At 43.0% G+C, this 17,468-nt stretch overlaps 1 protein-coding gene, 1 long non-coding RNA gene and 1 pseudogene across 5 annotated transcripts in view; 2 read left to right on the top strand and 1 right to left on the bottom strand.

Annotated features, from left to right (window-relative positions):
• LOC308579100 overlaps positions 1-1,684 on the bottom strand; it is a 304,876-nt gene extending 303,192 nt beyond the window's left edge. Inside the window, exon 1 of the long non-coding RNA XR_014004283.1 lies at positions 1,601-1,684. This is a non-coding gene — a long non-coding RNA (uncharacterized lncRNA). The remainder of the gene's footprint in view (positions 1-1,600) is intronic.
• Positions 1-17,468, top strand: part of ASTN2 (astrotactin 2) — a 693,046-nt gene that overhangs the window by 132,626 nt on the left and 542,952 nt on the right. The window contains exon 1 of one of the 3 annotated variants that reach the window (XM_081179640.1): positions 2,953-3,030. The exons of the other annotated variants lie outside the window; for them this stretch is intronic. The gene's annotated coding sequence lies outside the window, so the exon portion shown is untranslated. Of the gene's footprint in view, positions 1-2,952; positions 3,031-17,468 lie in introns of those variants that run through there. 3 annotated transcript variants of the gene reach the window in all.
• On the top strand, positions 11,056-11,456 carry LOC308578964 (casein kinase II subunit beta pseudogene; annotated as a pseudogene). The gene has a single exon. The product of its transcript is annotated as a casein kinase II subunit beta pseudogene (transcript).

Consider the following 17,468-nt stretch of genomic DNA (forward strand, 5'->3'; position numbering starts at 1 on the left):
TGGCTTCCAAAACCTCTCTTGCAAGATCCCAGTCCCTGTAAAAATCCGCAGAGCCACCACTCCACCTTGGGAATACCTGCAAGGACATGATGACAAGGTATCTTTTAGGTCTTTTTCTCAAAATGGGGCAGAAAACTCCAACGTCTGCTCATAATATATTCCTAAGTAGGTTAGATGCAGCCCACCAGGATGGTCTTCTGCAAAATCCCTGTGGAAAGGAAGGCAAGCAACTATGGTCCTTCACAACCAAAAACCCTGAAAGGGAAGGTTCCTCAGCTCCCGGATCAATTTTTGCCAAAATGGCATCAATTTGCTGCAGGATATATTTTTTTGTGGGGGGTGGGTACATGTCTTTCAATTCCCCCCTTTTTATAACTGTATTTATCATTTTTCATTAAAGTGTTTTACATTTCACTGAATATAACCGTACATTTAATCCTTGACTTCCCTTCCCCCTTCCATGGTTCTATTTCTTCATCCATTAAGACTGCCTATTCTAATTTCCCCTTATATTCATATTTCTCCCTTCCCGCTATATCTGTAATACTTTACACTGCTGAATTTACAATGACTCTGCTAACGTTTTAACCTGATTAACAAACAATGGTGGAAATCTGCGGGGCCTGCCGGGCTCAGCAATGCCTACACTACTTAGGACCCTCCTGAATGCAGAAAGTGTGTTTTAGCCACCAAACTAAAGCTCGTCCCCAACAAGAAACCACGGCTCCCCTTCTCCCCTCCCTTCACTCACCCATCCCTCCCACACTCCTCTAGCTATACCACTGGGTGGTACCCCAGAACCAAGGGGGCACTGCTGCCTCCAGTTACCAAGGTCTCTCTAATTCCTTCCAGTAGCACCTTAAAGACCAACTAAGTTAGTTCTTGGTATGAGCTTTCGTGTGCATGCACACTTCTTCAGATACACTGAAACAGAAGTTGCCAGATCCTTCTATATAGAGAGAAGGTCGGGAGGGGTATTACTCAGAAGGGTGGTGGGAATGGGAGATTGGCAGATAGCTGAGATGAGCCTGTTGACGACTCTTAACGACTGCAATAGGTCTTACAGGAAAAGGCAAGGGGTGAGAAGGTGAGAAATGGCTTAGTCATGTATAATGAGATAAGAATCCAATGTCTCTGTTCAGACCAGGTCTATCCATGGTTTTAATTTTGGTAATGAGTTGCAATTCAGCAGCTTCTCTTTCCAGTCTATTTCTTAAATTCCTTTGTAGTAAAACAGCTACTTTGAGATCTTGTATAGAATGTCATGGGAGATTGAAGTGTTCTTCTACTGGTTTCTCTGTTTACGCCTGAAGGAGTATTTTCAACACACACAACAACAAGACTAATCAGAACAAACAACAGCTTCACAACACAACACCTCTCAACCTGCTGGAGAACAACAACCACCCTCCCAACAGAACACTGACCACCAACTACCACCGAAAAAGTGTTACACAAAAAGGGACTCCACATGGACCCCTCCTGATGGACGCAATACCACACTGGACTTGTACATTGACTGCTACCGGGTCACGTGGCCAGCGTGACAAAGCTGCTCTGGTGAGCCAGCACCAGCGCAGCACACGGAAACGCCGTTTACCTTCCCGCTAGAAAGCGGTCCCTATTTATCTACTTGCACTTTAAGGGTGCTTTTGAACTGCTAGGTGGGCAGGAGCTGGGACCGAAAGACGGGAGCTCACCCCGCCGCTGGGCTTCGAACCGCCGACCATGCAATCGGCAAGCCCTAGGCACTGAGGTTTTACCCACAGCGCCACCCGCGTCCCCTATCCTGAAGGCTTAGTCCATAGTAAAGTTCAGCCAGACCTTAGGCATGTAGGGAACTATTACAAGAATTTCCCCATCAGAGATCTCAGGGGCTGAGATGGAGCATAATAACGTAAGAAGAGCCTGCTGGATCAGGCCAATGGCCCGCCTAGTCCAGCATACTGTTCTCACAGTGGCTAGTCAGATGCCCTTGGGAAGCCTACAACTTGGACTAGATGATTCTCCGGATTCCTTCCAGCTCTACAATTTTGTGATACTACAAGGTATCAGACAGTCCATAAGGTACTTTGGCCTCATGTTGTTTATGGCTTTGTGTATTAACACAAGTATTTTGAAGTCGGCCCAGTAGTTAGTGCTTCCAAGCCATACTTGTGGTGTTCCTAGAGCCATCCAACAAGTCACTATGGGAAATGGGATGCTAGAATAGATCAGTGTTTCCCAACCGGTGTTCCCCGGCACACGAGTGTGCCGTGAGACACCGGCTGGTGTGCCGCGAGATGCCTGGAGGGAGGCGGGCGAGTCGGGCGGCGAGAGGCGGGGCGGGGGCGGCGAGGAGAGGCCGCGCCTCCTGCTGCTGCCTGGCGCTCCTCCTCGCAGCCGGCAGCGCTGCCTGGGCGCCTCCGCGCGACTCTGTCTCGCTGGGTTTGGTCTCCCAGCAGAGACGGGTCACACGCGCCCCTCCCTCCCTCCCTCAGCCTGCGCGGAGGCGGATTGAGCGCAGCTGAGAGGAGCTGCCGAGGGAAAAAACGTTCACTTTTGTGCGTCCCTCCCGGCGTGACGCTGCGCGCTGACGTCACGGGGCGGGGCTTTAATGGTGGTGTGCCGCGAGATTTTTTTTTAGTACACAGGTGTGCCGTTGCCCAAAAACGTTTGGGAAACACTGGAATAGATGAACCATTGTCTGATCCTACCTTTAGCTTGCTGCTCAGTGCCTCCTAACTCTGCTCACTGGACCACATTGGCACATGTTCAGTTAGCCCTAAACAGAGACTGTCTATATGCTATTCTCTGTGCTGTGAAAATGACAACGTACAGGCACCCCATCACTTCTGCACAATCAACTCACATGACCATGTATACACACAGTATGGGGAAATAAATACTTCATTTCATACCTGAAAATGGCAGAAGACAACCAGAGAGTCCTCATTGCCCACAGGAGACCCTCCCGCAGCCCAAAGAGGACATCAGCGAGAGTGGAGGAAGCACCGAAGAGATGGGACGTGCAGTGGGGCCTAATAGCTGGTATCCGGGGTAGCGGAACAGCAGCCACTTTCCCACATACCCTCTATCCTCCTGCTGGCCCCAGAGCTTCAATTCTAGTTGTGAATATTTTTTGATACAGTGTTTTGGGTAAGGATTGAAGAGAGAGTGGCTGGGAGGGTGTTCAAAGCAGGGGTATGCACTCATTGGACTAGTGTAACTAGCCTAGTCTCATATTTTCCTGGCAGTAAATTAGTGTATTAAAATGTATACCTCTTACTTGGAACATAAACCCTGTGTAAGTGGGGGGACGGGGATGCCTGTAAAAATAAATTATTGTTATACCCCATCCATTTGGCTGGGTTGCCCCAGCCACTCTGAGCTGCTTTCAACATAATATAAAAATACAACTAAACATCAAGCATTACAAATCCCCAATATAGATGTCTTTAGATAGATGTCTTTGGAAAGTCATGTAATTGGTTACCTCTTTGACATCTGATGGGAGAGTGTTCCACAGGATGGGCACTACTGCCAAGACGGCCCTCTGCCAGGTTCCCTGTAACTTTACTTTTCTTGCAATGAGGGAACTGCCAGAAGACCCTCGGAACTGGACCTCAGTGTCTGGGCTGAACAATGGGCGTGGAGATCCCTGATGGATCAGATTGAAAGTCCGACTTGGTGTTGATCACTCTGTTTAGCACAGTGGTCATGTGGGTGTGTCTATGTAGCTCCCAAATAGAACCTCTTGTGTTTTCTCCTCTATGCTTGGTCACAGAATGTGTCTTTGGGTGATGAAGATTCTGTATAGCTGCTCTATATCATTGGCAGCATGTTTTGAGTTAGCATTGTGGCTAATAGACTCAAGCTACGAATTGAACAGTCCCTTGTTCGACTCTTGCCTCTGCCATGAAGCCCAATAGGTCACCTTATGCTGGCCACTCCTTTAGTTTTGCCCCTCATTTGCAATATAGTGGGATGATAGTACTGGTTTAGCTTCGCTTCCTGCCAAAAAGACTTAACTTCTCATAGGGTTGTTTTAAGGATTGCAACTTCTTAAGTTATATGAAGTGTTTTTTGTATTCTGCCAAGTTCTAGTGTTGTGGAAAAGACTTACTCCTACTTATCTCACAGCATTCTCTCTCTCTCTCTCTCTCTCTCTCTCTCTCTCTCTCTCTCTCTCGGCCCTCTTCCATTTCAAACTGAACAAACCTCTTCTACTTATTTATTTGAAGAACTGTAGCTTATTATTTTAGCTGAAGTGGCTCCTGAACTAGCTTACAAAGATCAGTAGCAAGTAGTCTTCCTAACCTGTCATCTCCCCTCCCCCCTTCAAAATAAAGTACCTGTTTGCAAATAATGTTTATCTCTGGCTTTTACTAGAATTATCACATGTGTATTTTAGCAAAGCTTAACAAGATGTAATTGTTATCTTCCTGTCTTGTTTTCCCCAGTACTGTACTCCACAACATTTTATTATTATTATTTTTTCTGCTGCCTTTTCCAAGCAAACTCCTCAAGATAGTTTGCAAGCAGGTAAAAGCAATAAATATTATTTTAAAATGTCAGAACAGCAATAGCATGTTACATATACAATGCATGATATTGCAGCTGTTGTAAGAAAAGAAAAAAGAAAAAGAGAAGAGAAGGGACGTCTGGTTTTTCCCAAAGTAAAGTAGCAATTCTCTCTGGAGAGCCAGTATTTTACAAAGTTCATATTTGGGGCTTGTCTGCAGCAAGTCATAACATTTTGCAAACGGGGTGGGGCGGGGGTGGGTCTTAATTCCTCCCCATTGTGTGTGAATGCATTTCCCTAGCAATCACCTGCTGCCAAGCAGATGTGTTATTTATTAAACCTCTTGGTGGAAAAAGGATCCCCTGAGCTTTGAACATCTGTGATGATGAAAAGAGCCTGGTTTTCGTTGCCAAAGCTGCTTTTTGTCTGCCAGTCTGGGTGCTCCTCATGTATAGGCAGTGGCATGCTTTCTGCACATGACGGAGTGTCTTCTTCAGTGGATTAATGTTAGAAAGGCTTGCAACAAGCCCTCAAAAATGCTTTTCGGCACTCAGAGCTTCTCAGTGAATGTCCCTCCTGAACTTGGCACCCTAACCCATGAAGTATCTACAAAATGACATCACAAAGTCTTGATGACATTACTGAGAAACTGAAAATTTAAAAAGTAAAAAGAAAACTACTAAGCCAAATGAGCATATATAAAGATCCTCGAATGCCTCTCTCACCACCACCCGGGCTGCTTTTATAGTCTCAAATTTTGTTGGGGTTTGCAAAAACCCCAAAGTCCTGGAGTCCTGCAGGCCAGGCTCAGAATATGAACCCGGATAGAGCAGAGGAGGAAAGATCCCAATTCCTTGGTGGATTCTTCAACCTCTTTGCCCAAGTCTTTCTCACACTACTACCTCAGATGCAACAGGAAGTTTCATAATTCCCTTTTCACCTGAATTTTGCTGTGTACAAATTGGTGGCTCCTAAATCATGCCCTGGCTCTGGTGACTGATGTTCATAGAATATTTACACAGTAAGCTGCATTGGTTGGTTTGTTTGTTTATTCATATAATTCCTAGGCCACCTTTCTAGAATATATTTGGTGCCATGGGAGACCTGCAAGTGATTGATATAAAACTGCCGTCACCACAGTGCATTCTATTATAAAGCATTTGTTTCATTGCTAATATAATTCCATTCTGAAAACATGACAAGATGAACAGATTTTTTTTTTTAAAAAAACTATGTATGTAAATAACATCTAATTAGCTGGAAGATAGCACTGTTCTAAAAAGGGAATTAAAGCACCCACATCCAAAAATTATAACCTTCCCACCAATTCTGTATATGTTTATTTCTTTCATTCTGATACTGTGGTCTTCCAGTAGGACTGCGGGTGATCAAAGGTGTAATGTGATTTGATTTGACTTTCTGGCGTCTCAGCACCCATATGATTATAAAATACTGAATTGTTAGCAAATTGATGGTGCATTGCAGATACATACTGAATGAGGAGATCCAGCACTGAAAAAATTCTACATTTACCCTTTCTCAAAGGAATTGCAAATTGTCAAAAGGCAATTTGCAAACATGCCATTAAAAAAACTGCTTAAAATAGTCTTAAAAGCAGTTCAATAAACAACTAAAGATTTTGCATTGTTTTAAAGTATAGGACAGAGAACCTTTCATCCAGCTGGAAAAGCTTCTTGAATTAGTCTTGCCCATCCCTTTCAGTGGTCTACTCAGAGTAAGTCCCAGACCTCTAACCATTACACCATGCTGCCCCTCCAGTATATAGGATTCATGGCCAAGCAGTGACACAGTGCTTTTGGGTATTTCAGGTAGCACCCAGGACCCGGTCTTATCATATTGGCCCTGAGCCTACAATGCTGACCCACCGCATCCAATTGTGCAAGTGATTTTCATAATGGTTGTCTTTAATATTTGACAGCACGGTTTTTCTGCTGGGTTGCACTGCTTAGTCAATGAGAACCTCTGCAGACAAATAAAAATGGGATTGGATGGCATGGAAATTGAGAGTCAAAAGGGCCCTGTAAATAATTTTAGAGTGCCTCCGGCAACCTGCTCGAACACTGCCATTATAAATAAGGTGTAATGTACTAGAGACTGAATTACAATCAAGGCAGCCATAAGGATGTGGAATGTGGACCGTGCTTATTTAAAGTATATACAGTTGGATTATGATCTGCAGGCAGCACAGCGTGAGGAATCAATAACCACTCACTCAACCAGGGGCCAAGGAGACTGTGATTATAAAAAAGGAGTTGGTGACAGGGAGGGGAGGGGGAGCGACTCAGAATTGTAAATGCCGATTTCCGAGGACGGTAGATATAGTAGTATAAGTTTCATTAATAGAGTGGCATTTATTAGTTAGCCTGTTGGCTCTCCATAAAATGCCAATGCGAAAGGAGGCTGAGATATCCTTTGGGGTTTTTTGGTAGGAATTTTGTCTTTTCTTCTTGATGATACAATGGGCTTTTCTTTCTGCTGCATGCATGGTCTTAGAAGAACTGTTTGCACCTACTGAACCAAATGCTACTGTGTCAGTGGAGCTGTGTGTGTGGAAGTGGTTTAACCTGCTCTGATGTGTGCTAAACTGCAGGGGTCAGCAAACTTTTTCAGCAAGGGGCCGGTCCACTGTCCCTTACACCTTATGGGGGGCCAGACTATATTTTGGAGAGAAGAAAAGAGAACGAATTCCCAGGCCCCACAAATAACCTAGAGATGCATTTTTCAAATAAAAGCACACATTCTACTCATGTAAAAATGCGCTGATTCCCGGACTGTCCACGGGCCGGATTTAGAAGGCGATTGGGTCGGATCCGGCCCCTGGGACTTAGTTTGCCTACCCATGTGCTAAAGGATATTGTAGCAAACACGTCTGCCCAGAACTTTGCTCCAGGGAAGCAGTCTGAAGCAAGGAGGGGGGGGGGGACAGTTAAACCCAAGAAGGGGGATTTTTTTTAGAAACAAATAAACAAAAATGGAAGCTTGTGGCACCTTCAAAGGAGCTGTTGTGGCATAAGCTTCTGTGGACTAGAGTCGATTTCCCTGAATGGTTTCTTATGAAGGGGTATCTAGTCCATGAAGGTTTGTAGGTAAGGTGCTAAGTAGGAATGTCTCTGACCAGGGCTCCCAATAGTCAAGCTTCAGCATCTGGTGCCTGCGTCAGCAGCATTGTTTCAACAGCACTCTTGCCAACCTGCTGAAGTACTCAATTCTTTTGACAACAAGAACCAGTTCCTGTCCACCAGGGTCTATGCCCCCCCCCCAAAGTGCTTGGCAGATCCACAACATACATTAAAAATACATCCAGTACACGGCCTCGGTCTAGTATATCTGAAGGAATGTCTCCACCCCCATCATCCAGCCCGGAAACTGAGGTCCAGCTCCAAGGGCCTTCTGGTGGTTCCCTCACTGTGAGAAGCCAAGTTACAGGGAACCAGGCAGAGGGCCTTCTTGGTAGTGGCACCCACCCTGTGGAATGCCCTCCCACCAGATGTCAAAGAGATAAACAACTACCAGACTTTAAGAAGACATCTGAAGGCAGCCCTGTTTAGGGAAGCTTTTAATGTTTAATAGACTATTGTATTTTAATATTCTGTTGGAAGCCTCTAAGAGTGGCTGGGGAAACCCAGCCAGATGGGCAGGTTATAAATAATAAATTATTATTATTCTTAGTAGTAGCATGTGACTTTCCCTCAAAAAATCCCATGAATTGTTGTTTGTTAGGGGTGTTGGGAATTGTAGTGTTGTACGGTGTTGTAAAGATGCTTAACACCATTCACTGAGAGATTGAAACGGTATAGAGTAGGGCGTTACCTGAGTGGGTGATATTGGGGTGTGTGTGGTTATGCTGCTGTTTGTGTGGTGGCATATTGCTCTATATAAGGAGTCTTCAACTTCTTCAGAACTGGGACACACCTTTCACCCTAAGATGCATTTTGGGACCTATTTATAAATTTATTTTTTTACCATACATTTGCATGGCTGTAGTGCTGCTCTTGCAACGTACCTTAGCTCAGGTTGCAACCCAAAAGCTGAAAGACCAATACTCTAGATCATAGGCCTACTGACCCCTTTCCAGAAAAAAAGATTACTCAGTGCACCCCTGGAAATCTACCTTCTTTAAGTGAAGGGGCAGGGCTGGCACTGCAGCTCTCCTGCCATTGGCCAAATAGGCAGGTAAGCTATGATCCACTTTCCATTCCTGAGTGAAGCTGAAATGGTTCACCCAAACCCTGGAAAACCCCTTGCCTCCAGCAGGATCACCAGATCCAGGGGAGGTGTCATTGCTGTCATTGAAACAGCACCCGAACTGGCGGTAAATGGCACTACACAACAGATAAAACATGTACAAACGGCTTTTCAATAATGTCTTCTTTCTTTATGTTTCCACTGCCCCCTTATTTTTATTCAACACCCCCCAATTGCACCTGAGGCCGCTCTAGATGGAAGTGGGCGAATGAGCTGGTTGTAAATTGTGATTAATGTTGCCTGGATTTTTTGTGTTCGCACCAGATGCTTGCTTTGCAACAAATTGTTGGCTGGGGGTTAGCTACGTGTGTTATGGGTATGATTTTGGGGAATGAACAGGAGTGAAATTTGTATGTGGAAGGATGTGCTTGGAAGATGCTGCCTTGCAGGGCTGCCAACTTAGAATAAGATATTGAGGGACCCATGTAAACCCCGCCTTTCATGATTGATCACAAGATGTGGCATACCCATCATCTTTGGGGTGGCCCCTCAAATATTGTATTAGAGGGGGGCAAAGGGGCCTCGGCCCCTAGGGTTTGCCTCCTATGCTGCCTTGTGTGTAGGGTGAAGTATAGGTGCAGCATTTACCTTTGTTTAGTTATTAATAATAACTAAATTAATAATAATCTAGTCACTAATTTATTTAATAATTAATAATAACAAGTTAATAATATTGAAATTTATTTTATATAATTAATAATTAAAAATTATTAATAAATTAATAATAATTTGTACATGGCATTTTTATTGTATCCAGGGAAATACTTCTGCCTGTGCAATGGAACTCGCCCTCCTCCTCACATGCCTCTTGTCTTCCCTAATCTGCTCCAGAGAATTGGGGGAACCACCAGAACATATTCTGAGGTAGTAGGGGCAGGCAGGCGAGACACACAGGAGGGAGGAAAAGCTCCTTTGTGCAAGGGAAGCCCTTGTACAGTGTTACCGCAGGTTAAGAACTTAATTCGTTCTGGAGGTCCGCTCTTAACCTGAAACTGTTCTTAACCTGAAGCACCACTTCTGCTAATGGGGCCTCCCGCTGCCGCCCGCCACTGCGCAATTTCTGTTCTCATCCTGAAGCAAAGTTCTTAACCCGAGGTGCTATTTATGGGTTAGCGGAGTCTGTAACCCGAAGCATCTGTAACCTGAGGTACCACTGTACAGTTAATTTCCCTTTGATATTTACATGAATATATATATAGTTTTCTTGCTAATTATTTGCTCTTAAATTGTTCACCATCTCTCTTGGAGCAAAACACTGGTCTCTAAATGTGGATCTTCATCATACTTTGCATTAGATTTTCATTTGTAATCATATCTTGTTATTTTTTTATACTTTAAAATTATTATTATTAAATGCAAATTGGTGTGAAATTGATTGAAGTAAAATAAATGAATAACTGATTAAAATCAGTTAAAAGAAACACAGGAAAACAGATAAAGAAACCATTTTGGTGTTCTTTTAAAGTCTTAGCAAGTGCAATGCCCAATGGAACCAGGAACCAGATGGCTGCTGTTAGGAAGTGTCAGTCAGATTAAAAATGGGGAGTGAAGAGAGCAAGGATAGAACCTGCACCGGCTGCACATTTCCCTGTTCTGCTGATCAATGATCCTGCATGCATTTTGTAATAACAGGATGGATTCATCTTTAACTTCCTATGCGAGTTAAAAATAAAAATAAATAAATAAAAATTTGGAGGCCTTCCCACCACCCAGCGTTGTGATTGGAACAAATGAACAAACAACTAAATGGTTTGCAAGCAAGTGTGGATCTCAAGGGCAACAACTAGTTTGCATTGCAGAATTTTGTGTGTATGAGGGCCTGTAACTTGTCACACCATTGATATAACAACAGCAGCAGCAACAACAACAACAACAACAGTATAACACGTCTAAATACCATTTCCATTGGTGCTTAAATATTATAAAATCAGAAATAAACATGATCATACTCATTATTACAGTGGAGCTGAGAAAAAGTATTTACCCCCCACCTTTCCTCCAAAGGCTTCAAGGTGGTGCACATGGTTCTCCCTCTCCTCATTTAATCCCTATAAACAACCCTGTGAGATGGGCAGGTACATTAGGGGCTAACCAGGTTGATCCCAGCGCCTCTGCCATTGCCCCTTCATGTGCCACTTCTAATCTATGCCATAAATTATTGGAAGAGCTTCAAGAAATTGAAGCATAGTTAGTATACAATGGCAATTTATATTGTATTGTAACTTAAAGTACTGAAATCTACAAAGTCAGTACTAAGACTGCTGGGCTAGAGCCTGGATTCAAAACCTCATGCAGCCACGATGCTCACTGGGAGGACGGGAAGATGAGTAGCTCTGAGGAAGTGTCCTGGATTTCCTGGTTCTGTGGCTTGCGTGGCAATGAGTTCTTCTGTGAGGTAGATGAAGATTACATCCAAGACAAGTTCAACTTGACTGGCCTCAATGAGCAAGTTCCCCACTATCGCCAGGCCTTGGATATGATCCTCGATTTGGAACCAGATGAGGAGCTTGAGGACAACCCTAACCAGAGTGACTTGATTGAACAGGCAGCTGAAATGCTCTACGGCCTCATCCATGCCCGCTACATCCTCACAAACCGTGGAATTGCCCAAATGCTTGAGAAATACCAGCAATGAGACTTTGGTTACTGCCCCTGAGTTTATTGTGAGAACCAGCCCATGCTGCCCATTGGCAGGCACATTAGGGGCTAACCAGGTTGTCCCCCACCAAAGACACAGGCTCAGAGGGACGCAAATATGGCACCATTCCGCCTCTCTGCCCATCTGCACACTCCACACTTCACTGCTCTGGGCAGCTGGGCAAGGTGCACAGGCTCCCCTGGGCGCTTCGGCAGGAGAATCCAGTTGCTGGCAATGACATCCCTGTAGGGCCCCCTCCCCGCTTGGTGGTGGCACTATTAGCTCCTTCCCAAGGGTGCAAGAAATGGGGAGGGGGGGTTGTGCCAATACATCTCATTGACAAGGGTGCAAGGGAGCCTAGGTATACCTCTGAATGTAAATTAAGCCGAGAGATAGTCGCTGGCCCAAGGTCACCAAGTGAACTTCATGAGTGGGGATTTGAGCCATGGTTTCCCAGGTCCTAGTCCAGTACTCTAACCACTACACTACACTGCCTACGTCTCCCTAGTGAATTTGTGGCAGAGGTGAGATTTAAATTGGCTGTGGTTCAAAATATTGGTTATCCAGCTGAGTACATATAGGATATCAGCCAGATCAGAGATTACTGGGACCTACAAGACCAATGTTGAGTTTAATCTCTCTCTCTCTCTCTCTCTCTCTCTCTCTCTCTCTCTCTCTCTCTCTCTTTTCCCTGTGTGTGTGAGAGGGGGAAGGGAGAGGGGACACAGAGACCAATTGCCTGCTCTAGGCTACTTGCAATATCAGTTTTTTATTCATGAGTGTTATAAAAAATATATGCTCACAAGCTTCATGCACAATTACATTCAGAGAGAGAAAAGCGATCCATTGTCTAGGTGGGAGGTGTGGAAAGTTCCTGGCTCTTGCTAAGGGATGCTAAGATGATTGTGCCACCTGCACATTAGGAAGCCACTTCCACAAACTCCTGCTCCCACTCCATCTGTTTAAATTTATGGCCTTCCGCTGCTGCTTTTTTCTTTTCTTTGCATGGACTCAATTCTCTTGCATCTTCCCTTTTTTTCTGTAGATCACGTTTAGCTTGGTAATCATACTGGGAAAAGGAGGGTAGTAAGGGAGGACAGGCCGAGGTGTGTGTTGCTATTCACATGGAGAAGATTTTCCCCCAAGAAAAATAAGCCGTATAACTTATTTTAATAATGACCTTGATAAATTAAATAAAAAGACAATAAGCATGGTAGATTAGAAAGAACAAGCCAATTAAAAACAAAACATGCTCTGCAAAATTCTGTGACAGATAAAAGTGGCCTGCAACCTTGACAGTAAGAGATGAATACTAACATGATTTTGCAAGGACCACACACGGCTGTGGGTTTTTAAAAGCCTTCTGAATTTTTAAAGAGTTGTAGGCTATTTTAGAAAAAGTAGAAAGGTGAAAAGGCTATCTCACTCCTTTTTATTTTTATGTTTTCAGTTAAACAACTTGGGAAGGGATGTGGGGAGGAGGAGAAAGCCATACTGAGTTTGCCTGCAGCTGGAAGGCATGGAACAACATTTCTCCAACTTTAATATCTGCTGTTTCATTTTATATTCATCATGTCAGCATAATCTGCTTTTATGGGAATAGTCTTGGTTCCCGACCAAATGCATTTAAGCCCTTTTGCTTTTAAGTTTGATTGTAATGCGACTTGAAAATTTCAATGAAATGTTTATATTTAAGGACTGTAGAAATGGCAGAGAGAAAATGGAATTACAAAATCAATCAGAAAGCATCTTGCTCTGGTGTGCGTATGTCTCTCTGTTTCCTTGTCTCTCTGACCTTTCTTGTGAGCAGACAACTGAATGGCTGGCTGGAAACGTCTTCCCTGCTTGTTCTTCAGGGACATATTTGTACAATGTGCTGGAAGCAAAATTGGCTTCTTGAGCACAATTCTTCTGCGTTTGGAGGGAAAGTGTGGTGTTCAGCAAATTTTTACTCAGAGTAGACCCACTGAAATTAATTGACCTAACTCAGTTATGTTCATTAATTTCAGTGAGTCTACTTTGAGTAAAAATTAGTTGCCACCCAATCTACCTGCAAAGGGATAGCTGTCCCTTGCCTTTGGGGGGAGGGTCGCCAATTCAGCAGGAACAGAAGAATCTTAAATATATCAGCTCCTAAGCAAGCACAGATTATTGTATTGTATTGTATTGTATTGTATTGTCATATATCATATCATAATCTCATAATGCAGTTTTCAGTGATGAGTGCACTTCAGTCAGATGTGAAGATATGAATTTCTTGGCAGGCCTTGGGAAAGTAAAGCAAATTTCCTGTTTTTTTTTAGCATTCTTCTGTAACATAGGGATGTATCCCACTAAGGCTGGATCAAAGAAGCATTTCAGTTAAACACGTTGTGAACTTTGTATGAGAAACTGGGTTAGCAAAAGTCGAACTCCACAGTGCCTTTTGCACAGTGTTAGAATGCATAAACAACGGATATAAAGCACTTTTTCTTTGCCAATGTAGCTGAGTCCTAAGTGCTACTCAGGTGGAGGCTTGGTGAGAGAGCATCTGCTTTGCATTCAGAAGGTCCCAGGTTCAATTGTTGGCACCTCCAGATTAGGCTGAGAGAGACTCCTGTCTGAAACTCAGTAGAGTGGCCACCAGCCAGTGTAAGCAATGCTGAACTAAATGGACCAAGTGGTCTGACTATGTATAATTTAAATGGGTATATTCTAAGAACAAACATTGGGTATTTACAACCCAAAATGTTGGTCATGTTATAGTGCACATATGCATTATTTATTTATTAAATTTATATCCTGCCTTTCCTCCCCAAGGAACCATGGTGGCAAGTACACAAATCTTTATACAAATGGATTATGTAAAAAGAGTTCCAGTGCAGATTCCCCTTTAAGGTTGCAGTTCCCAGCATCTGCTATGGTGGAGTTGTGCTTGAAAATTCGACCACTAATGCACTTTCCAAAATAAATATATTGAGGAACAAGATAGGGTTTTAGATGTGTTTAGAGGGACAACAAACAATCAAGAGAGTTGTTTCCAGCTGAACAGGCTGCCTGGGTAGGTAATTAGCTGTTGTGGTTCCCACCAACCCACAATAATTTTGGAAACATTAGGCTAACATTAGAGAACCCTTGTGTGTACAAAGCAGTTTGCCCAACCTGACTGCTGACTGTTCTAATCTTATTTTGCATTCCAAGGCGGAGAAGAATTTCTGGGTAAATGACCCTCAATTCATAATGTGTCTGAGCATTACAAGCTGGGCAAATTTTCATTCTGAACTTTGACAGTGTTGCTACTTACCAAGGAATATTAAATAGCTAAGCCAATTTCTTCTGTTCACACTTGCACCTCACCCCACATGAATTGTATGCTTTTTCTTTCTTTCTAATAAAATAGTTTGGTATAAAACATGCCCCCGCCAAACAAAATATCGATAAAGGGCTGTATCTATGTTCTCCTTAGAGTGCATTCTCTGGAATCAGCGGACCCTAGTTGTGTACATTAATTCCAGTGGGTCTGCTCTGAGTAACATTGGATACAACTCAAAATTGGAAGGTGTCAACTTAAAAACAACTTCTGGATCTCCAGGGGGAAAAACCTTAGTTAGTCCAAGGGAAATTCACAGATCTGGGAAATTTCAGAGAAGAGAGGCATGTTCCAAATTTATCTGGTTCTAATTTGGGTGTTGCTAGTGTGCTGCCCTTAAGATTTTGTTGGACGCCCATCAACACTAACCAAAGTGGTCAGTGGTCAGGGATGGTGGGAGCTGCAGTCTAGTAAAATATCAAGGGCACCATTTTGGCTATCCCTGTTCTAACTGGACAGTGTTGGTCATCAAGTCTTAAGTACATGTGCCTCACAAGGATACTGTGAGGACAGAACAGGAATAGTTTTTTAACCTGCCTTTAAGCTCTTATCTATTCTTCTAAATACATTTAATACTAACATCACATTACATTGTGCTTGGCACTGCAGTTCATATTTGGGGTTGTGTGGTGTCATATTTGTGTGGTGTCAGCTATTCTGTGAAGCCAAGAGTGTGACAGTTTTAATTGCATTGTGGTGCCATCTGACAGGGCAAATTGGAGAGAAGTCTTTTGGCTTGCTAACTACAGAAATCTGAGTGTGCATAGTTGCTCACTTAAGAACAGGCACCCACTTTCCTGCTCTGACACCATAACTACGCATGGGTTGTGCAGTGCAGGGCTGCCAACTTGAATAAAATATTGGGGAGGGGGCAGGTAAGCCCCACCCCACATAATCAATCACATGACACAGCACACACACAGCATCTGAATGGCAATACCCATTAATTTTGAAGGGACCTGGCCCCTTCAAATATTTTATGGGGGGGGAGGGACCTCATCCCCTAGGAGTTAGCTCCTATGGTGCAATGTATACACCATGAGTAGCTTGGTTTAAAAATAATGACCCTTGGTCATCGCCGAGATTCTAGGATAAAAGCCAAGAGCTTCTCCGTCTCATGAATATTGTTCACATTTATATTTGCATAATATCATTAGCTGTAGTGATTGATTGCTATAGTTTAGAATGTAATTTGTTTCATAATTGCTAACTAGAATTTTTGTAATGGATGGATTTGTTCTACTAAATTAGTGGTTTTAATATTTGGCCAATATTTGGCCAATTGAGCAAGGGCTTTTCTTTAGAGTGGTCAAACACTGAACATTTTAATATCACATTCTAAAGATCAGTGCAATAACATCTAAATGAGTTGGTCATTCAGACTTTTGCTGCCCCTTTCCCAAGGAGCTATGCAGTACAGCTGTCTTTCTCAACCTAAGACTTTTGATGTGGGTCCAGTGTTGCTGAGAAACAGTTTTTTTGTTGTTATTGTTGTTTTACAGAGCAGCTTTCAAATCCCTCTTCATCCATGAAGCTCACACTGTGAGTGGGAGTTCAGGTTAACCACCATCACTCCAGGCTGTCTTTCACCATAAGGTTTTGTTGTGAGGGGGAGAGGGGAAATAAGTGTTAGAGGAGTGGATGTGTTTGCCTTACCTCCTTGGAAGATGGTTGAGGAAATTTATAATTATTGTATTTTTCCGTGTATAACACACCCTCGTGTATAAGACGCTTCCTATTTTGGGGGACTCAAAATTAAGAAAATGGGGGGAGATTGCCCCTGTGTGTAAGACTACACCCCCTTTTTTAACATTATTTTTTGGTAAAAAGATCCTAGTCTTATACACAGAAAAGTACGGGCAGATGAAGGTGATTGACTACATGGAATTGGCAGAAATGACTGGCAGAATCCGAGACCAGGGAGAAGAGTCAGTGAAAGAAGACTAGAAGAAATTCAAAGACTACTTACAGAAACATTGTAAAATTAATGAATGTTAGAAGGATGTTGGATAGAAACTAAGCGGTTTCCAGCTGTAATGCTTTAAGAGATATGAAAAAAAAGAAGAGGTTTTACCAATGGGTAAAAGTTTAATGGTAAGGATTTGCTGAACTAACAAATCGAACTGGAATACAAAGAAGGGAGGTATGAGGAGGTCCGAGGAAATAAGTGTATGGAAGTTATGTTATTGAAAATTAATGTGTGTTTTTAACTGTTTTTTTATTTTGTATGTTTATTTTTCTTTTTTCTTGTTATATCTTATTTTTTTTTAATAAATATATTTTAATATATATATATATACACAGAAAAGTACGGTAAGTATAAGTAAAATAGGTCCTTGTGTACCATCACAGGTTGAAGTCTGCACTGTGAAAGTGAATGGAGGCAAGCAAACCAGCCAAACCAATCCTTCCTTGTTAACTTTGCTGTTGCCTCCTCTGCTCACTCAGTTGCTTGGAACTCTATGGCTGCCAGGCGAGCTGTTATATGCAAGGCTGCACCAACCACATAAGCACAATGTTTGCAGCTTCTGTTCGCTTAGCTAGGATCCCAAAAACAAGTGAAATGATAAAACTCACTTTCCAGACAGGGCTACATACAGTGCTGTGAAAAATATATTTTATATCTAGTTTAAGTCTAAGGAGTCTCGTATGGCAGAAAAACTCTAGCCCTGCCCCATAGCAACAAAACCCCACTTCCTAACCTGAATTAT

This window comes from Podarcis bocagei, assembly GCF_964188305.1.
Source record: "Podarcis bocagei genome assembly, chromosome: Z".
Lineage (NCBI taxonomy): Eukaryota > Metazoa > Chordata > Lepidosauria > Squamata > Lacertidae > Podarcis > Podarcis bocagei.